Genomic DNA, 24,092 nt, shown 5'->3' with positions numbered 1-24,092 from the left:
AATATTCCAATGGGTTTAAATTATTGCATAAAATAAAAAAACAATAGCAGAATAACTACAGAAGAAGGTCTGGTGCATCCTCTTCTGAATTTAGATTGCTAATGACAAGTTTGTGTTAGTGCCATAGAGTGAAATAAAAAAGACAAGTGTATGGTTAATTTTGAAAATAGCACTCTTTCTTTCTGCATAGACTCATAATAACACAATATCTAAAACATTCAAACAATGTAAAATGTACATGTGAATTGTGTCTGAACTGTATGTATTTTAATTTTATATGCTTTCTCTTAATGATTTCATTAACTGTTTATATTAGTTTAAGGTTATAGTGTTTTATATCTCACCCTACATTATTGTTCCTGAAGAAAACTTGTCTTACACTTTCAAACAGAAAAAGGGTTTCAAAGATTCCTCCATCTTAAATCTAATTTTATTTTTATGTATGAAAATTGAACACCTGCATCACCAGAAAGAGACGTTCGGCAAATTGTTACTCAGCATCAGAGAAGGGACCCCATCACTTTTTCTCTAATGAAATGTAGCAAAGTAAATGTTTGGATATGACTCTTCCCAAAATAAAGAGAGACAAAATTTCCAGGAGCTGTTTTATGCAGATGGTGCAACATCTAAATATGGAAGAACTCTTTTTCATGGATGAGTTGTGAAGAACCCAACCTGCATTTTATCCAGGACTCTGGCAGTTGTTTGCTTTTGTCAATCCCTGGCAGAGGAGAATAGGGTCAGGAGCTGACTAATGGCCCAGACTACAACAGCTGAGTGCTTAAAAGGGCTCTAGACTGACCATGCAGTGTTTACATGGTGAAGATAAAAAAGATGACTCAAACCTTGCTGAAAACTCAAACCTTGCCTGTTTCCCATATCAAAGCAAATCTTTCACAGCTGGCCTAGTAACCAGAGTAAAGATTAGTTGAGTTTTTAGAAATTCTACAATTTATTGACCTATACTTGAGCTGATAATGAATAGAGAACCATGGGCAAAATTAATATGAGATCCTCAAATTTAGAGTATCTTGCCAAATAACTATTTCCACCACAGAGCACATTATGCAGTGGTCAGGCAGGTAGGCGTTTTTTATCATACTCAGCAATAGACCTCCTAATCTTGCAGTCTAGGTTCTTGCCCCAGTAGTCGAATGAGTCATGTAGCTGCATTTACTGGCTCGTGGAATTTAAACAGTATGCTTCAGAAACAGTGGAGCTCTTCTGGATGAAGCTTAATATTCCATTATCTACCTGTGTGCACATCAAATGCAAAATAGTCCAGTAGCGCATCTGAAATTCTACTTGGAATTCTACTTACTGCGTTTCTCAGTCATTATAGGGAGCTTTTATGTGAAAGAAGAATGGGCTTTTTGAGACCTCAGAAAGAGAAATTTTTACATCCAAAGGAAGGAGAATGGAGAGACAGAAACAAGCAGCCTACTCACTCAGGCATAGGAAAGCTGAGGATGTAAAATGTGCAGTGGAAGTGTAATGAATTCTTCCATTGCAAATTAGTGTCATAGGGAAATGTTTTCGTGCATGAATTCTGACACAGAAAATTGGATGGATTTTTTGTTTGTTTATATGTTGCATTTATTGAAAATGAAAAAGTTCAGTGACAGCAGTATATAAATGTGTATAGATATGTTGCTTCAATCTCCATTTTTCTTGTCTTCAGTCTTTATTCTCTCATCCTTTCCTCAGCTAGATAACCAAGGTTTCTGCTTACTAGCTGGAGAAATCCTCTTCACTCATATATCTTCTTCTTGTCAGGAGCTTTCCTTCTCTTAGGCTGTGCCATTTCCTGATATGCTAGAATCGTGGCTCATGGCTCAATGGCTACTATTGAGTTTAAAAGAAATAGAATCTTTTCCCATCAACATCTTACCAGCCTTCTGAGTAAGCAGGAAAGTTAAGTTATCTCAGTAAAACTTTCTAGAATTTGCAATAGAAACTTCCCTTGGTACCAAAATGTCTACCATCAAACTGAGGATCAGTGATGGAAGCCTGTTCTCTCTGAAAAGGAAGATGTATCATATCCTGGACAACACAATATCACTGTGAATAGCTAGAATGTTATTAACTCTTTAAAGATTGTATGCATATGTGATTTGGTACCATAAAACCAAATAAAGTTAGTGTCACATACACAGAGTATAATAAAATATATATATTAACAGTGCAACTGTAAAGGACACAAAGATATTTGTACCCTGTATCATATTGTTTTGTTTTCTACTGAAAGACTGGTAATACCAAGAAAGATCTTTGTAGATCCAGAAGTGACACATACAAAGCTACTTGCTTCAAACCATATTTTTTATTATTGTACAAGCAGTGGTGCCTTATTGAAATTAAAAGTTCCCCATCATCTACAGAAGGCTTTGTATTAAAAGCCTGTTGACTATTTCAGGTTCAGGGAGGAGGGAAGAAATATCCAGGGTGATATTTTCATGTCACTGTAGCCAAATGGAGGTTTGTAATTGCTTTGAATGAGATCAATATTTCCCTGTAGGACTGGATTTTCAGTAGGGTAATGTACTGGGTTTGGCAGGGATACAGTCAATTTTCTTCATAGTAGCTAGTATGGGGCTGTGTTTTGGATCTGTGCTGCAAACAATGTCAATAACAAAGGGATGTTTTATCTATGGCTGAGCAGCACTTACACAGAGCCAAAGCCTTTTCTGCTCCTCATGCCACCAGTGAGCTGGGGGTGCCCAAGGAGGTGGGAGGGGACACAACCTGTACAGCTGACCCCAACTGAGCAAAGGGATGTTCCACACCATATGGCATTATACCCAGCATGTAAAGCTGGGGTAAGAAGCAGGAAGGGGAGGACATTTAGTGATGGTCTTTGTTTTCCCAAGTAGTGGTTATGCATGATGGATCCCTGCTTTCCTGGGGATGGTTGAACACCTGCCTGCCCGTGGGAAGCAGTGAATGAATTCCTTGTTTGCAGCTTTTGTTTTACCTATTAAACTGTCTGTATCTCAAACCATGAGTTTTCTCACTTTTACTGTTTTGATTCTCTCCCACATTCCACTGAGGGAAAGTAAGAGAGAAGCTGTGTGGGGCTTGATTGCTGTCTGGGGTTAAACCATGACAGGTAGATATGGTTCACAAAAGCTGCTTTACAAATCCAAAGTCTCAGAGATGACTCTTAGAACTACTTCATATATTTACTATTTTGCATATGCACACAAATACATTCAACATTAGCAAGGTCAGTTTTCACATAATTTTTTGACTCAATGACATTAATTCTGTCGTATGCATACTATTTTGCATTTTATCTCTGTTTCCTAAGCCAAATGGACTTTGCTTTTTTTTAAGGAATTTTGACTGTATTAATTTTCTTAGGACTACTTAACACATGCCACTTTCAACAGAGAAGAAAAATTACTTTCTGATTTCTGGTGAGAGGTGAACTTGGATGTTCTGGCCAATGCCGTCAGTTGAGGGACCATGCAGCTCGCTTCCAAGTACACCCTAAGCCTTAAGGAAACCTGTTCCACAAAATGCTGTGCTCTGCAGCACTATGACTTTGGGGAAACAAGCCTGTTTTTTCGCACTGATGGCAATCTAGCCACACAACCGTAGCACATGACATCTGCTCAGACTAGCAGAGGTGCCTAACGCTGCCATAAGGCCATGGCTTCAGGTCTCCAGGCCAGCTTGTTAAGAGCTATCTCAATTATTGTTGTACCTCAATTATTCACTCTGCCTCATGAATTTGTGTGGTCTCGAACATATTTAACGGTTTTAAAGGGCAAGGCTGAAGGATCTAGACTGTTTCATGAAAAAAGGAACAATGGGAATTTTTTTATTTTTGTGTTTGCACACTACAAAATGCAAACAGGACAAAGAATGTGCATTATAAATAAGTGATTTTTGTAAGGCTGTGAGTATAAAATACTTTCTACTAAAGTGTGCACATATGTGCACACATAACGCATACCTAGTATATAGATATAGTATACAGACATGAAAAATTTTAAATATTTGCACTTCAGATGATATGTTCTGCATTAATATGGTGACACGCAAGCAGCCACTGTAGAGTGCTCATCTCCTGTGGCATTTAAATGGCATATGCTCTTCTCATGGTGTGTCCTTTTGCAGCTGAATCTTATGGGGACATCAGTTCTTAAAAGAGAGGCACTGATGTTGTGGGAAGCAGCAGGCAGGATTTCTAGGGCTGAGCTCTGAGCTGGGGCTGGAAATGTTCCATCGAGCAGTGCACTGTGCCAGCCCTCCAAGCCCTTCCAGCTGCATCTACATCTGTGCATCATTAGAGCAGCGGAGGCTACTGTGGTCACCCAGTGGCTGTTTGTGAGCAGCTCTCTTGCCATTTTACTGCCTGGAAAGGAAAATTTCTCTTTATCTTTCCTCAGCTGAGTTCCCAGGTGTGTGAGGTGCTATGGTAGTGATTACACTGATAATGCGTATCAGGCAAGAAGCCTATTTCTTAATGTGTTTTAATATTCCATGTTGGTATCCCAGCATACTTGAAAAGGAAATCTTGATGATGTTTATATTTATTTCTCCATACTTGCATAAAGTTTATGATTTTCAAAGTAAAGAAGGACTCTTTATCAACACTCTTTTTAATATAGCATGCTACTCTGTTGAAATGTTTTTAATCTTCCTTGAGAACAGACCTATTTCACAAAAAATTTTGGTGTATGGTGATGTTATGTTATTTTATAAATGGCAGAGTTTTACTATGAAATCTTACTTTCTTTCAGTGAATATTTTCTATGAATATTCAATGCAGGTATAATCTTGGCTTAATCTACATATCCAAATCTTAAGGAGATTTTACTTAATAGTATAAAGTCATCTTTTTAGATACTTAGGAGTTTAACAAGTGTAGCAAAAATAGGCATCATCATACTCAGTACACTGGTGCGATTTATTGTTATTCTCATATAATCAGAGGTAAAATTTATAGTTGCTTTAAATAGAGCCAAGATTTCTTTTGGAGTTATTTAAAAATCATTAGTGGAAGCTTTCGCAAACTGAACTAGTGTTTGCTTAATCCTTGTGTTTTCAGTGGAGAAACATATTTATGAAACATGCATGAGATGTCTGGTTCTTGGCAGGAAGTATGCTGGCTGCTTTTTGCTGCAAAGCATCTCAGCCTTGGCAAAATAGGAGTAACAAGCTTTAAACAGATTAGTAGTTTATCTGATTCAGTGATCATTTTGCTTTAGGACAGAGTTAAACCCATCAGAATCCTTTCTTGATCTTACGCGGAAAACATTTACTGAGAAGTGAGAAAGCTGAATTTTGTGCAAATGTGCTATCACTGAAATTAATGCTGTTGGGTGTTACTGTGGTATACTTTCTGGGTGTTATTCTAGGATAGCCCTATTTTTACTAATAAGTGTATATGTATATATATATAGTATATATAATATATATTTGTGCTGTTCTGTCTTGCAATAGCTTTTAAATACAATAAATACTACAAAGGAGGACTTTGAAATCCTGCTTTTTTATTATTATCTTTTTCTTTTTGCTTGGTTGGTGGGGTTTTTGTTTGTTTTTATATTCACAAATAAGACCTGCATAAGAATAAGTAACACATGCAGTCTAGAGGGAAATGTCCAGTTCTGACAATCTCAATTTTTTGTATGAATTTTTTATTTGGTAAGTGTTCTCTGAATACCCTTACAGTCCTTGAGATCAAAGAGTAAGAGGACATCTCTTTTGTCAGCTGCTAAATTCTCTGTAATTTCCCTCCTTTTTATGTAGTGTACTATGCAGTTTTAGAAATTCCACACTCCAATAGCAGCTATAAATCTTTATCCCTATGTTTATTCTAATCTGACTATTCAAATACTCAATTTTAAACATTTGCACTTTGACAGCTCCAGGATCCAGTGCATACTCCTAATACTACATTGGCCTTTCCTAAAGAGTATACAGTCTGAATCCCCAGATCTTCGTTCGCGAAGCCTAGCCATGACAGTCTGAATAAATAAGATAGGAAGGAGCTGGAGAAAGATCTACAAATACAAAAGTAAAAGTGACGATTTTGTAAAATAGCACACAACAATTCTTTTATCAAATGAATGTCTTCACTTTCATTTACTTTCATTTATTGGGCCTGCCATATGGCCACAGTTTTTCTTCACAGACAGTGATATTATCTTCTTTTCTGTGCCAGTGTCCTAGCCCTTGAGGTTGTTTATCCCTGAAAAAAGAGAAGATCAAACTTGTAATCCACTGCAGCAATAGTCTTCCAGACTCAATCAGATTTCTCGTTAATCTCCTTGACAAGCATGAGTGTAGCTTCCTCTGCCTAAAGAAAAGCTTAGAGTTCACTGAATCTCTGATTCCCAGCATGGATGGTTATAATTCTCACTTTTGAACTCTGAGAGCTGAAAACACCGAGTTGGTCCAATTTATTTTTAACACTGGAACTGATAAACATGTGTAAAATTACCTCAACCCTAAACTCAGCATTGTGGCCACACAAGGAATAAAAAAGAGTAGGAAAGATACAATAAATTGATTGTATATAGAGACAAGTGTAGTGAAGGGAAGAGAAAAAAAAAGGAAGAAACAAGTTTTGTATTTGATTTTAAGCAGTTTCAGAATTGCCAGATGACCAAAATCCAGCAGATAGCATAGATGTTGAAAAAAGCTTTCTAGAACAGCAGAGGAATATAAAGAGATTCTATTAAGAAACTGGGACTGTGAAGAAACCTTTTGGAGGAATGCTATGCTCAGCACAAACCCTACACTGCTGTGTGTCATATGCATCGTGCCCTGTACACACGTGTCATAAGACCCATGTCCAGTAAGTTAGTCCTGATGCAAAGTTAGAATCATCCAGACATGACTCCCTTCCTGTGTTTCAGATTCTGTGAATCATAATCAAATTTCAGTAAGAATGTCTCATTTAATTTCTTTATGAATCTACCAACTCTCCAAATGGCTGTTTCCCTGAAAATGCTGAAGAGTATGGAATAAAACATGGGCATCTATGCAAAGGTGTCATTGTCTCTCAAACTGAAGCTTAACTACAAGAAAAAGATTTGCATGTAGAAAGCACATAATTTGAGAGAAAAGTTTACGCGTAGACTCTATGCTATGATTCTATTCTACGTACCTAGAGTCCTTGTCTCCTTGTCTCATTAAGTGGAATCAACTACTGGTGCTGGTATTAGTGAGGTAAACCAAAACTTAATACCTTGTAAAATAAATTAAATTAATTTGCCTAATAAATGCGAGGTGAAATGAGAGCAACCATTCTGTTAGTCAGAGATATCTGACCATACAGCTATCAATGACTACATGAATACGTACTCCCAAAGCTCATATAGACTTGCTTTTCCAGTGTTGCATTATTTCCTGTCCCAAGCAACTCCTTCTGCGAGGAAAAAGAAAACTATTACGTGTAGTTGAGCACAAAGTGTTCAGGCACTAACAAGAACTGCATTGTTACATTATAGAGTAACGCAGTTAACTATTGAAGAAAAAGTAAAAAGCCATGATCCTTGAATGTGAAGTTGTATAAAAGTCTTCTGCCTAAGAAAAAGATTCAAAACATTTCTTGTAGCATCTGTACCATTTGCTAGGTATAAACTGGAGTATCTAATAAATTGTGGGAAAAGCTGAGAATCATTTGTCAAGGCTCCAACTGAAATAGGAAGTTGATTATTTTTCCATTAGCCTTTTGTGCCTTAACCAAGGTACATAAAACCAAAGTCACCGTAAGACAGCCCAAAAATTGTAATTGCATGCAGATAGTCTTTACCCTTATCCATTGTTGGAAGGGGGAACTGAGGAGAAAACTGTGTGATAAGCAGTGCTGTTGGATACCTGACCAGGCTCAAGGGCCTGCTTTCCATCTCCTGTGGCTGCCAAGGTGGTAAAGAGAAAAATGCAATAAATTTTTGTTCAATGACTCTTTGTGAAAGAAATGGAAAAACTGAATGCTGCATGGTGAGTTTTTAGTCCTTTAAGTGAAACCCCAAGGAATCATATACTGATTTTTAATTAAGCAGTACTTTTAGGTGTACTGCTTCTTAATAAACTAAGGGAATATAAAACTTAAACTTTTGATAATTTATTTTGGTTTTTTAAAGCACTCCTTTTTATACCATGCATAAAACAAAACAGAAATTGAGATAACCTTAGCACACAAACTTACAAGATTATCAGGAATGTGTTGTCTTAAATGGAATTCAAATCAAAATAGTTAGATACTAAAAATAATTGTGCTTTTTTTAATAGTAGTTGCACAAAATTGTAACCAATTATTTTAAGTCATTTTATTAAGGAACTCAGTAATTTTGGTTCTTTTATTTTTCAGCACTTATTGATATTTATTACTTGACCATATGAGTATACTGTAAACTATATCTGACTGGGTTAGTTTTTTTGTGTATGCATTAGCACCGTTCCATTCACTACATGCTTACATGCATGTCTTCTGTGTGACTCAATAAAAGTGTTACTTGGCTTAAAATTTTGAAACCTTCTTACCTACTAAATACCTTCAAGGTCAGTGGGGTCAGTGAGAAGAATTATCTTTATTAATTTCTCTTCTGATATTAGGAATAGCATTTATGAAAATGACAAATATATACTGTTAACTCTCCATTTAGAATGCTATATAAATGCATAAAGATATATTGCTATCAATGAATACAGTGTATATACAAAATTTGGGGTCCTAAGTAAGTGCAATTAGCTGAGGTTCAGGTGAGCTCTGTTCTAGAAATGGATAGAGCTAGTAGCATGTTGTCTAAAGCAATAACATATCCTTAAATTAAGTGAATTGGCAACCATTTAATACAAAATGTTATTTTTTTCTTTTCTGACTTTCATACTTATAATAACATAATTCCCCAATCTTCTGCATCTTGGTTCTGTCTCAGTGCAATTTCTTTTCCCTGACAACCCCAGCAAATACCCAGACTGCCCAGATATGCTCAGAGTTTCCTTTTGTTAAGCCTAACACAGATCCAGAGGAATCAGTGTACAATGAATGGTCGGCATTAAAGGTTCAGAGATGCTTTAAAGCCCTACAAGGCTCCTGTATTGCAGTTTATAACCAAATGGGAGCAGGCACATGCTTCTGGCATGAAGCAGAGAAGGACTGAGAATGAGGAGCCTAAAAAATGGGGTGATGAGTGACTCATCGAGCCCAGCGGTCTCCAGCAGCTTAGGTGCACTTATGATATCAACAGAACTGTAATCATGACTAATTTAAAATGGATTTGCTTAACTCAAGTTAGCCAACATGTACTGAAACACTGGGAATTTTTGCTTAGCCATCACGGCTTGTATTAAAATCTATACTGTAGTTACAGTTCTCACCTACTTTTCTGATAAAATTAAAATATAGTTGCTTTGTCTTCAGTGCAATTTCACCAGTGCTGTTAGATTTGCCTTGTCACCAGAATATTTTGAATAAGCACCTAATTAGGCCAAGATGTTCAACTTTTAACTGAAAAACTTAACTTATATAAAATGAAGTATTTCTCTTACTGTGAGCTAGATGCTTAGAAATTACTTTAGGAACTGACCAGGGCAGACTAGAAATAGAGCAAATTTAGCTGCCTGGCTAAAGTGAAAAAAAAAAAAAAATCACAGTTTTTGAACCCACTTTAACACAGAAAATTATATGTTTTCAGGTTGTCACATTCTGAGGCATGTGCTTTTGTGGTAACACATTTTACTGCATTTACTATGTAACTTGAGTAAAACCAATTTTGTAGTGGTGCTTAACTATAAGGAATGATGGAAAAAGCAAGGTGATTTGGGAAATAATTTAATCAGTGAGAAATAAAATAAGTACAAATGGAAATAAATGTCAGAATGAAACTAACTCAGGAAGAAACAATATAGTTTATACATAAATTCCTTTGTTTAGTGATGGTTGTGGAGCTAAACTGATGGTTTTGTAGTCATCTATGCACCAGTTAGAACATCTTTATACCAAAGCTCTTATAAAACTACTTCAGCACTTTGTTAGATGATGAAAAAGGACAGAAAAATGAAGTCCAGAAGCAAAACTTGCTGTTTGTTAGTTTGTTTACTTATTTAAATGACAAATACAGAAGAGGGGGAGGGAAGTCAGCTACTTTAAAATTAGGGGAATTACAAAAACATATATGGAGAGCTTTATTGTCTACACTGACTTTTTTTTTTTTGCTTATATAACCTGCAGGATTGTCCAAGAATAGTAAATATATTGCATGAAGAGAGAAATAACTAAAATACAATGATGTGATCCAAATTAATATATGTAAAACATCATGCACAACTTTGCTCATATGACTAACCTCCCTGAAACCAAAATGTACACCCTTAAATTAGTAGGCAAGTTATTTGCATGAGTATGTTTTCATAGGTTCAAACCCTTAAAGTGTAGCTACTGTGCAGTTAGTTTTGATTACAAATTTAATATGACTACTTGACAAAAATGTCTTTTACCATGAAGGACAATGTAGCCTGTGAATCCCATCATTCACCCCATAAATCTGAGCAGCAAATCAGCAGCACTCCAAGTATCTGTAAAAGTTTGTGATGAATTACAGCTTAGGGAACACAGTTATTGAGTATGGAAACATTGAAATGGTTGGAACTCACTCTTGCTACTCACTCTTGCTAGTCATTCTCTAATTGCCAATCACTGTACTATCCAGAACACATGGACTTTTAAGCCCTTTATCTGTGTCACATGCTACAGCTATTTTAAAATCTGATGTTAATAAGATGTCTTCCTAGGAAAGCTCAGAAAACAAAGGATACAGGATTTACTCCATTTTTTTCTACTTCCAGATGTCTGAACAGTTGACCAAGAAAATCTGGTTTGACTGCAATATCTCCCAATTGCTTCACATGTGAAATTGCTTGGACTGCTTGGATTGCTTTGGTTTCCCAGACAAGTCAGTCCTCTTCTATGCAAAGCTTTCTACAGGAACAACACTTTGGAGCTCATGATCCTTTCAGCAGAGAGCAGAGCACCTGAGCAAACAACAGCACAGCAGTCATGGACTTCTTCTATATTTGGGTCTTCCTCAATGTCATATACATCCCTCTTCCACCGAGGAATCACAACATCCTGTTCTCCACTTAGCTACACGTTTCTCAGGAAGTATCCAGAGATGGGCTAGTAGAGAGAGATGTTAGGGACAAGAGCAGGTAGAGATGGGCAGAAAACAAGATGGAGACTTCCTCTGGTTTTATGCTTCCCTTACTTCTTCCACCACTTTCTCCCATGATGCACTCAGATGTGTGCATCTGGCTGCAGAATTCTCATTCCCCTGCACACAAAATATCTGATTCTAGACTTCCCAGGGCTGTGATCCTCTCTTTCCTGTTATCACAGTAAATGCTGACATTTATTTTTCAATTTTTGTACACTGGGGCTTTTCCCCCCATATTTGTTCTTTTTGTCATTACTTTATCAAAAAAATTGGTACTCTTTCTCCATCAATTTTCCCAATCCATCCCTAAAATGCATTGTAACATTAAGAAAAATATTGCATTTTCAGAACTAGTTCACCAATTTTCATTTTTCCTTCATTGTTTTTCTATCTCCTCAAAGCTCAAGATGTATGTGCATATGTGTATGTATATAAATATATTCTGGAACTGACTATAGTACCACAATGACAAATACTTAAGCAATAGCTTATAAGAGCTCTAAAATGCTTGCAATTCTCTATAAATAACAGAAAACAAAAGAGCACTTACCCATTTCTACAGCGCTAATAGAGTAAACAGTACTACTGTGGGAATTATTTATCGTGCCTGACAGGAGACATCAAAAAGGAATATTTGAAGGAAGGACAAAATAAAATATTTTATGGGAAACAATCACAGAATTCTGGTGATGCACTATGGTAATATTAGTTCAATTGTTTTAATTTATTTGAGTCTAACCATTGTAGTCATTAATGTTTAATGGTTCCACTTAAATTTTCAAAGGTTTGCATGCAGTAGAGTCTCACTAATCTTTTTAAAGTCGATGAGAGTAGTGTTTCTAAATCTCAAGCAACTCCTTGGAAGTTTAGCAGTTATGTCAGAAATCCTCATCATGAGGATGATTGTACTGGAACACATTAGGGAGACAGTGGTAGTTGTTGAATTATTAACGATTCATTTCCTACAGATTTTAGTGTCATCACCTAACTCTTCCGAGAAAACTAAGCCCAAATTTTCCATCATCTCGTGACATTCACCAGAAACATGTGCTGTGGCTAGCCATGGTCCTAGCTGCATGCTTGTGAGGCTATCAGCTTCCAAATGCAGTCAATAACTGTCTCCTTCTGTCTGAATTTCCGTCTCCCCCATATCAGAGGAGCATATTTGGGTATCATCCTTCCAGGTGCCGATATTCATGAAGGTTGTAGTAACCTACTCACTGTAGAAACTTAAACCACTGTCTTTGTCTTGTAAAAGTAGATCAACAGATTTACATGTCGGTAGGGAAGAAGAGATAGGCAGATATAGAAACAGTGTCTTAATTTATTTTGCATAAGAAGCCTTAATTTTCTTTGAAAAGTTGAGTAGAAAGGAAAGCAAAATCAGTTGCCAGATAGATTATATTTATTTAGGCACAGTTTAAGTATAATCAATCATGTTGGTACCGAAGCACTCTAAACATACCAAAAAGTTTCTCAGCAGTGGGGAGAGTCTACTGGATTTGGATTTTAAAATGGGAGTAGTAAACCTATTGCTGCATGAAATTTGCTTTACTGAAGGATGACTCAATGTTTCACAGAATTTACACCCCAATGAACCTTTACCTGCAATCATTTATGTCATTTATTCAGCCTTAAGGATTAGATGTAGCATTATACTGCTCATAATCTCTTAGCTGTTTTCCTGGAGACCCTTAATTCTAATTACTGCCATACATGAATCGTCAGATCAATAAATTTTGAAGAGTTATGTTTGAGAAAAATAGTTCCTTCATAAGCAAAATTTTCTTTTTTGGCTTCTGATGGGCCATTGAGACCAAGAGCTCTATTCCATGTCAAAGTAGTACTGAAATAATTGATATTTTGATTATTTTAATTACTTTACCAAAATATCAATGTTTAGTCTGTACCCAAATTACAAGCAGAGATTTTTTGTTGTTGTTGTTCAGGGAACTTATCTATTAATTTTTCATACAAAGGTCCTCTTTAAGTACAGTGTAAAACATACCCAATTGTGGTGTCTTTCAGGATCAAGAAGGCAGAATGTCGTTCTCACATCAACTCAGAGCTTTTAATCCTCCTAACCTCCTTCTTCTATCCAGAAATAATGAAAAACATTGGGGAAAAATGCAATTTAGATTCTGGAATTACACCCTCCTTTCAGGTAGTTGTAGAGAAGGCTTCACAAGCCTGTGTGGTAATACCACAATCAGACTATTTTTAACTCTCTAAGTACGTTCATAAAATTATTAAATAATATTGGGTGAAATTCAGTGCTGGATTGAATTTCATATGGATTTGAAACAAAATCACTGCACTCTCTCATGCTTTTCGTCAAGTGTAGAGCAAGTTTGTGCAATATAAATGTAAAGTCTACTTAACAAAAATAATGCAGAAATGCTTATTTGTACTGAACCTTCTATGAAGAAATAGTATTTTTATTAGTCTATATTAAGTTGAAAAGAAGCAGCTATTTTCAAGGAAGTGCAAAGTTCAATATCAGATAAATATGCCAAAATACCCCAAGGCCCTTATCTTTCCATAAAAAATTTCCAGCCCAATTTTTGGCAATCTATATTGGTATGACCTCCAGACATGCACATCATCCCAAAACCTTCAGCTATCAAGTTACACTCAAAAAATGAGATTTGCAGAGCACATCCACAGCACCATCCTCACTGTTACCCTTGCCCTACATTTTTCTAAAACATTCAGCTACAACTCTTAATCCTTTCCTACACAGAGGAAGAGTTCTTGTCCAGAAGATTTATAGTCTATATAAAATACATATAAGGGATAAGAAATTACACTTAACAAGGACAGTAACTTATCCTACTGCTCACATGATTATGAATAGTTAATATGAATGTTGTCATTGCTTTTTGATACTGAGATGTTAAATAGGCTGGTGGGTTTTGGTCTTCTAGAAGAAATAAGCCTATATATAGTGGCAGGGAAGATCTTTCACAGACTTAGAGAGACATGAGGCAGCTGTGAGACAAATTAACTCGGGAAGCATATAAGCATTAAAGGCAGGAAAACTTAACAGGAAAATAAAAACAAAGATGAAACTAAAAATGAAAAGTTTTATTCAAAGGTTCTCACGGATCTGGTAAGTGTTAATTAGTGTGAATAGTGTGAATAGTTGCCCTCAGTTTGAATTCTTGTCTGCATGGTATTAAATATCTGGTCTTTAGTAGAAAATTATGGCTGGAATCTCAATCATCAAAAATAGCTCTGGCAAGAGCAAACCTTGTGATTGCATACAGCCTGTGTTTGGAGTATTGAGGGAACAAAAGACTTAATTCATTTTTTATGGTCCATTCTCCAAAATTTCATGCCCAATCACTAGCCAGTGTCTTGGTATAAACTCTTTTCTTTGGCTGAGTGCAACACTGTGTGCTTTTCTTCTTCTCCAAGGTTATTATAGTAGGACAAATACTGTAAGCCATAAGGATGTACAAGGTATGTTGTAAGTCATATGGGCCAACAAAGTCAGGACTTGGCCTTGCCTTTGACAGAGGTTGTAAATTTGACAACATTGACCTAGACACATGGACACAGCTATTATTTAACTCAAGTACATCTCCTGAATGCTCTACAGAGGACCACTGCCTAAAGCTGTTCTTTTCTAGCAAAGTCTTTGAAACAAGGCAGCATTGCTATTGTTTTTTTAAAGGTAGTGTAAGGTGCAGCCAGACTTAAATTCACACTGAAGCTTGTAGTTGTGCAGAAACAAATCCACAGACTTAATTTTAACATTATGATTGAGTTTATTCTGCACCAGTGGTTACTATTACTCTAAGTATGCTTCCAAAATCCTGTTTATAGGCAAAACCATGGGGTGTTTTCAGCTGAAAAACTCTAATGGAGGAAAAGGAACTGCAACAGTCAAATAATGAAAAACCTAAATAGATATCTTGTTTATTCTTGCTATAATTGGTCCCCTGTAGTGTTGCTAATAAAATAAATGACAGCCAGAAAGCAAGTGCAAAAACCAGAACATCCACTCTTTTCTTTGCAGCAGCTTTCAGGAGGCCCTAGGCTTAGATGATGAATTGTTGCTAAGTGAGAAAAGCATTTTCCTTTGAAACACCAAGCCTTGCTTTAAGCTTTTATCTGATATTCAGGCAGAAACAGTATATGCAAGTCGTAAACTCAAAGAATCATGTAAGGCACAAATATATTTGTAGATGAGAGAAAAAAATTGGACAAATATATAAATACCCTGCAAGTAATAAGAATGAGGAGTTTACTTCCCTGTCGTGTTCCAGGGCTGCTAGTATGTGATGAGACTTATTAATTAATACAATGAATCAAACAGTGGGGATACCAGTAGAATTTCATTCTGCTTGAGAAATATAATGTGATTTTATCAAGGCTTCTTTTATATATATTTACATAAAGCTATGGAATAAAGGAATGAATAGAAATAAAACTGAATAAAGCAAAGTTTTCACCTTATAATCCTGGAAGTACGATAAGAATGCTTAGGAGTCTTGGATTGCTTCTGATGGCTTAGAAACTTGGGAGTTACCTCATTACTCTTTTGGAAAAAGTTACTGAAATAAGACTTCAAGCAAAGAAGGGAGTTTTAGGAAACTTGTTATAAGCTTAAAGCATGGTTTAGCAAAATGAAAAATGAGTTGTTCAGACCATACATCCAGCAGACATTGACAAGTTTAATCTTTCTGATTATGTCTTCAATAAATCTTAATTTTAGAAGAAAACTGCCATTTCAAAGCATTCTTTTTTAGCTACCGAAACAATAAAGAGGATGATGGAATTCCTGTTTCGTGAATTACATTGCAAAACATATATCCAGCTCAAAAAAAATATCTTCAGCAATATATTTCTGATGTTGTTTCAGATGGAAGAATTTTTTAAAGGCTTTTTTGTATCTTGTAATAATCTAATGGTTTGCCTGTCTATTCAATAATTCCTATCAATATTGATACCTTTCAGACCAAGCCTTTTTCACCCAAAACTTTATGAAATTTTGTTTTTATTAACAGTCTCAACAGTCCCCTACATATCATGAATCATGCCTGGAAACCTGTAGATGAGACTATTGCTGCACCTTAAATGTCTTTATTACTGTTCTCCTGAAACTTTCAGCCTAAGGTCAAGTCCAGTGTAACGAAATTGTTGGAGTGATACCACCTTTATTTATCTCATTTTGAGGGCAGCTGCCAATTTTAAAAATATGCTTTCTTCAGTCTCTCACACCAAAAGAAGATAAACCTGAAACAAACCACCAAAGCAAACAAACAAATAAAACTCCATGAAAAATTCATGAAGTAGTTTACACAAAAATACAATCCTTGCAGTACTAGGAATTTTTCAGTACGAATGAGTTCTAATCTTACTTGCATCATATGCTTGAACATTAGCAGGTAGAAATTAAGCATATATCTTTGAAGCAGCTGTATTATATGACCATTTGGTGAATTAAAAAAAAAACAAAAAGAATCATGGCATTTTCATGGCACTTAGAGTGACACCATTACCTGATCTGGTTACCAAAATGTCATCTAGTGACTTCATTCAAAATAGTGTTTTTTCTTTCTTCTGTTCCCTGTGGTTATTTTAATGCTGATACTCTGCTACATATTAGACTAGATTACTGAATATCACCTTGACATCAAGATTACTTGTATTCTCGTATTGGTTTCCTAATATCTAATGGGCATTAACCTTACAAGGGATTTCAGACTAGGAAAGAAAATGTCTTAGTCATTAGCAGAAATATGAAAATCAACTTTGACTTGCAGCCAAGTTAACAGGTTTATAAATATTAAAAGATAAAGAGAAAAATAAGAATTCTTGATCAATTATTTCTAATTGATATAGCACCTTGACTCCCTGGTTTTATACTTTACATTGAAAAATATTCTTATGAAATATTTTGTGGGATTATTTTGTTCTGTCAACTTTAAAATACACCAGTTTGTGACATATTATGCCCATGCAAAGATATAATAGCCCTGAGTCAGAAAATTATTTAAGAATATAGTTCAGTTCTGATGGTACACTTAACTTCAATGTTACTATTTTGGATATAAAATTATTTCTTTTATTTAAGACTAGGCATATGCATTTTGTAACGAATAAATGCAAGAAGCATTTATATTTAGGTTTAATTGTAAACTGAAGAGTCAAAGCTAATCTTTTTTTTACAACCAATAGAATATTGCATTCATCCCAGTACATGATGTATAATGTAAGAATGGAAATGTAATAATGGAAATGACAAGAAATAAATGTCCAGCTTACACTCGAAGGAAAGATTGATAAATCTTACTGCTAAAGTATTGAATTTGGTATCTTAGAGACCATCCCATTGAATAGGTATATGCAACATCTTATAGTGTTCAAATTACTGTTCTTCAAGAGTGCAAATCATTAGAGAATTTTAAGTCTTCTGATAGTTTGAAAGGTCTTTTCCAATTTAATGAGCTTATCTGCATTTTCACGTTACATTTCCCGAATATTTTTTTGCAACATTTTTATGTGCTGTTTATTTAACCTTTTAATTTGCTTTATATAGCTAAGAAAATAAAACACACTTCACTTCCTCTTTTTATCTTCTCTAGTACTCTCTATATATTTCTCATCAGTCTGGTACCTATGCATACAATTTGCAACTGGCTTTTTTCTGTACAAACAACTCATGATTAATATAAACGAGCTCAGATTGAATCAGATACAATAGTGGCTGAAGAGTGATGGTTGGTGCAAACAGGAAGGGGGATTAGCATTGTTCTTGCTGCATGATGAATTGCACTACATCAGGCATTAAAACAATGAATTGTCCTTCAGGATATCAAAGACATTAGCAAACATGACGGCAAATATACAGTCTTTTATCTGATGGGGACAGTATTCCTCACAGAAAATGGTAAGGCTGGAGAAGCATCAGCACATTGACAACAGGATTTTTGGAAGCTGGCTGTGTGGAGGCAGAGCAGCTGTTTGGTCTATACTGCCTGAAGTAAACCTTTCACAGTGAGCTCTCTCTCTGTCTCTTTTCAAACAGTTGCATTTTAATCATCATCATCATCATTATCATCGTCATCATCATCATCATCATCATCACCATCTTCCTCAGATGACTGAAGGTCCAATCAAGTCAGTCAAGGGTGGAGATTGGAAAAAAAGCAGTAATTGTCTGGTGCCAGTCACACAGATGAAACCCCTTGGATGTCACTGGCAATGTCACAGCACTGGCATGTGCTAGTCCACAAGCTACGAGCCTGTTTGGTTTGTAGACATAGCTCTCTACTGCTATGTCTGTTGTCTTTTCTTAAATAATAATTTCTTCATATGTAAGACTACTTTTTCTTCAGTATTTACAAAAATGGGGTATGCTACTACTGCAGCTAATAATTGTTTTTATATTTGCCTTTAAAGGATTTTTTTTGGCATTACTTTAATAAATTTCCTTTATATGAATATATCACAGTGCTTGAATATTGCAAAATTACATTTGTATTTATGAATAGTTGGTAGGCCAATTTAATTGGCAAAACCCACCTCCAGCACATGTATAAGAAAAGAGTAGAATAAACAAAGTCTTTCTACTTTAGCTACTGTTTCCTGTGATCTGGTGGCCTCTTGACAGGAAAAACACTTGTGTGGTTACCTCACAGTCAATTAGACTCCTCCTGGGCACTATGCAGCAGAACTAATTACATTTTCCTTAGCTTTATGGAGAGTCAAAGTGCCTTCACTTTTATTTATACATGCTATGCTGGACCTGTTCACCAGTAGATGTTCAGAACAGCGCCAGAAATTCACGTCCACATGCAAATGTAGGGAAGCAGACTTCAAGTAGTGAGGAATGTAAAACATGGTTATAACTGCACAGTTTTCATTTACCATAAAAATAACACCCAACACCCAACAACAATTTCAAAGTTCTCTCCATCATTCCATCTGAATAAATAATTAACTATGGTGTTTGGATTTTTTTGCCCAATCAAAGCTAATCATCCTGATCAACTCTAATGACATAATGTTTGGAATACGAATATTTTGCTCGATCTGCTGCAGGGTATTAAAAATTATATTTCTTTCCATGCTAGACCACATTAGTTCTTGTCCACTTGCTTAATTTCAAGGGAAACTTCAAAGAAGCAGGCACTAATTTTCATTTAATTGGAATGCAAATATTTACACTGCTGTAGTACTTCAACATTTCAGCTTTCAGCAATATTCAAATTTTCATAACGACTTCTTTTGTTTAAGACAGATAACAAATATTTTTTTGTATTGTTCTGTCTTAAAGAGGTTTTTTTGGGGAAAAAAAGTACTTTAAGAAGTTTTCGAAATGTGGTTGAGTAATGCTTTTAAAAATTTCAACATTTTCTCTAATAAATCTGATTTGTCATATGTATACCAAAACTACAAAGAATGACAAAAATTACCTAAGTGAATCTATGTAATGCACCTTCTACTTCAACACTTGTCTGGCAGCTGCCCAATATGGAATTTTAAAATCCAATGTTTAATATTCAAATCTCTTTCTCCATTGTGGACACCCTTTTAGACTGAGGAATCCAGGGTTGGTTCTGACTTTCCTCCTCTGCTTTGAAGTCATTTGCTTTTTATCTGTCTTGCCTGAGACAGCTGTTTCATTTCACTGATAGATGTTATGTCACCTTACAGCTATCTTGGGCTTCTTTCACTTTATGAGCGCTGTTTTCCCCTACACATTTTCATTTCAACTCTTGTCTTCTTATATAAATGATGAGCTCTTTAAAACCATACTACTGTAATCTATTGGTACAGATCACAGAGTGTCTAAAATCCACAAATGAAACTGGTGTGGGAGTTGTGGTTATCTCAATTCTATTCTATTCTAGATATCAGAATCATAAACTTTGACATTTCACAGAGGAAATGAAATGGTCTTATATTTTATCTGGCATAACTATACCCTCATTTTTTTCAATTGCCTCAAATTGCACTGGCAATATATACTGTTCGTAACAAGACCAGTTATATCAAAGATAATAATAAAAATATGTTTGCTCCAGAATGAACTGCATTTTCAATTTGGTTGCTTTCCAAAACAGAGCAGCAGTAGATGTAGTATATTAATCTGCACAATTTAAGCCTTAATGGGCTAGGAAACATGCTTTTACATTAATATGATTTAAACCTAAAGTACAGCAGTTCTATTAAAAATAAATCAGCTTCTTCATGGATGTCTGAATAACCAGCTTTTTTTTATAACTTGTATTGCTTTTTCTTTGCTCTAAAAGGAGACAATCCTGAAGGTACTGACATGGCTGCAGTGAAAAATGCAGTAAAAGCCATACCTAACAGCAGAGGTGTAAAGCGAATACTCTGACTATTTTTAGCATGCTTCTGCTCTTAAAAAATACACAAGCAAATGACATTAATCTGTGGTGTTTTTAATTTCAACACCCCCTGTTAACAACCTATTGTGTAATTAATTAGTGCCTGATTCAAGCACATCGCCCAGGCTCGGTGTGCGGTTAGCCCACACCGGTCATGCTCGGTGTACACACACGTCTCCTGCTCCATGTCTGCTAAGCACTTTCTCTATATTGCTCTCTCCTTGCCCAAGATCCACTATGAGCCTAATTGTTTTCTCTGTTGTAGTTAGAGACCTTTTCCTTTATGCAGGAGGATGAAAGCTTTTTCAAGGGCTATGGCAGAAACCTGGACAGGGGAGATCACACAGGCCAGCTCGACAAAGTCTCGAGGGACAGAGAAGAGTTTAAATGAGAACAGCAGGTGGGAGGAGAGCAAATATGAACGTTTCATTTGGAAATGTTATAAGTTTCCATGATCTTTTCTTCTGATATGGCTTTTGTGAAGATGGACATAGGAAAATTTCTGGTGTGGCAAACTGTCAAAAGCAGTCAAAGATAACAGTGGGACTTAGTTTTCAGCAATTAATGAAAAAAAAAGGGTTGGAAGCTTATCTTAATTTTACACTGATTATTAACTGATTCTTAACTGCATGTGTCAGAGAAATATTGAACTTCAATGTATGAACACAAATCTGGTCTTCATTAACATCATCGTGTGGGGAATTGGACCCATGTTTTTTGTAACAGTGAAATGCTGATTCTGGTGGTATAGTAGTATATTTTTGCGGTCTTATTTGAGGGTTATTTTTCTTCTTCAGTATGAAATAATTTTATTATATAATTTATTTTTATTAAAATGAAGCTCAGAAGTGTGGATACATATTTTATTGGAACAGCTTTTTTAAAGACATAAATTATATTGAATTAGTTTCCTTTCATAAAGACTTCTTAGAAGTGGCAGTTCTATGATACTTTGCCTTTACTGACTCTTAAGTACTTGTCTTCCACTTCTACACTGTGACTGCTTCACTGTGGCTTGAAGTATACCTAAGCACACTCTAAGTGTATATGACAAGCTCTAAATATTCAGTAAATATCTTCATTATAAAACTATACAGAAAAAAAAGGAAGTTCTAAAGACAATAATGCTAAGGCTATAAAACCAAATGTTTGAAAGTAAAGACATTCCAATGTGCAGCAGGATTTATCACCCCTTCTGCTGTTAGTCATTTATTAAGCAGTTGAGTAGTCCCCTTTTCCAACACAAGCTGTGCTTCTTTGAGCAGTGATGTTGTCACTGATTGCTTCAGCATTCTCTGGAAATTAAAATAATTAGTAATAAACTGAACACAGCTCTGTCATGTCTACTGTTAATATTAATTCTTGAAATTTAGCCAATCCTTCAACTAAACTGATGGTGGTTTTGCACCTGAATTAGGTACTATTTTAAACAGAAGAAATAAAGCAGGTTCAGGTAATGAGTATTCAGTTATTAGGAGACTATTCTAGTTCATGAATGACATCTGAATGTAGTTCTGAGGCTTTGTACTAACAACAAGCAAACATGCCAGGAGAAGAAACTGTTTTAAAAGTGTTCACTTCTAGCGACTAATGAAAGATCAACATTATCTTCAGGACATTTAGAATCTTCAAAAGTTCTTATGAATATGGCTTTTTAATATTTAATCTATAAATCTAACTATTAGATAACATTTTATTCATGAAGATACAGGGACAATTATCGCTGCATTTACTGTTTCGAAAAATTTTAGTAACAGGTTCTAGGCAAGGGAGCTCCTACTGATTTAATGTTTCTGAAGATGAAAAGACTAAATTAATGACAAGATAGGATTTCTGAGTTACCTTCTGGCTACTCAAATATTCTGAGCACCTTGAGATGTAAACCCAATCGTTCCAGCTCCAGCCCAGCTGAACTGAGCATGGGAAAAAAGGAGTCTAGCTGGGACATATTTCTGATTAGGTTGTTAGATAAGAAATGCTAGAGGTGACCTGAAGTTCTCTTTATTGTCCTTCAAATCCTGTTTCTTCACTCCTTGCATGGATTAGAGCTTGACCATAATGGAAAAGTTGAGACTTCTCCTTTCTGCTACTTTCTGCTAGTATGTTTATCATGGTTTAGTTGTATGACTGCTGCCCCTACTCTGGAAACTCTTACTTCTAAGACAGGGAAGATATGGCCAAATAATCAAATTCTTCTCAATGACTCTATGCGGTAAATGACAGCTATTTCAAGTGTTACATGTAAACTAATGTGGAGAAATAAGCAGGCAGATTTAGGACTTTCATAGGTAAAAACATGAAAAGGACTTATTCTGAAAACCCAACAAACCTGGTTTTATTTTGTAATAAATGTGAATACAGAAATTATTTAAACTGTGAGGGTGCTTTCTAATGAAACCTCATTAGCAGTGTATTATATAGCCATATTGAGGATCCAGTCCTACAAGTGACTGAGCAGTGATAATTAATCTGCATTTTCTCTGGCTCAGACCAATTGTTTTCTAAGGCAGTAATTAATGAAAGGTCTATTTAGGAATCATGAGCTTTTAATATAACAATGAGTAGGTAGTCCACCTTAGGGTGTAGCACAGATGACTAAAAGTAATTTGCTTTTACAGGCAGCACCTAGTCCTAATAAGAGTATTTCAAAAGGAATTGCATTTTAGCCCATGCTTCTAGGGAGCTTCTTATGCTTTCACAGGATGCCAGATAAGTTCAACCTCTCCAACTGACATCAATGAGTTTTGGATTAGGACTATTTGATCAGCAATTATTCTCCTTATCCGTGTTTGAGGCATGAAATGATGGTTCAACATAGCACTGCATTTTAATTGCTTGAAAGCTCGTGCTTAGCATTAGTCATGTCAAATTTACATGGAAAAATTTTTTGTTTGTTTGTGACAGGATAATTTCCTGCAGCCTAGTTTTCTTTGTCTCTTGGAATACACTAATGCTATCCAGTTAATTTTTGTCATTAAACCTTGAAGCATTTACTAAAAGGAAAAAATTATAATTCTATCCCTTACACAGAATTGAAAATTTGCAAACCTAAGATTAGGTAGAACATATCAGCATGTGCACAAGTACTTAATTACATTAGTGATGCAAATGTTTTGCAATATTATGGTTTTGTAAACAAAATGATCTTGTTATTATAGAGAATTTGTGATAATTGTAATGTGAAAGAGGCTCAGAGGCTATGGGAAATGAGACATACTAGCATGTTTATGCCTAAAAGAAATGTTTCTTAAAAATCCATTGAATTCCCAAAACAGTATTAAAAAAAAAAGACTGTTTAAATTTACATGGTAGATTTTGTAAAAAATCTATTCTTGTTTTGTATGGATTATTTCAACTTTCGTTGAATTGTTACTTCAACAATAATATATTCAACCGTAGCAATTTTTCTCAAGCTAAGCTTCAGGATGTTCTAAAACACCAACAATCAAAACAACATGCGTGTAGAGAACTAATTTCACACCTCCAACACTACACCTTGGGATATTTATTAATACATTTATTTTAAAAAGTATGAGAAAATATATTA

The sequence above is a fragment of the Corapipo altera genome, unplaced genomic scaffold (genome assembly GCF_003945725.1).
Source record: "Corapipo altera isolate COAL_440 unplaced genomic scaffold, ASM394572v1 44, whole genome shotgun sequence".
NCBI classification, from domain to species: Eukaryota; Metazoa; Chordata; class Aves; order Passeriformes; family Pipridae; genus Corapipo; species Corapipo altera.
The sequence above is the reverse complement of the archived record's forward strand: the minus strand, read 5'-3'. Positions refer to the sequence as shown.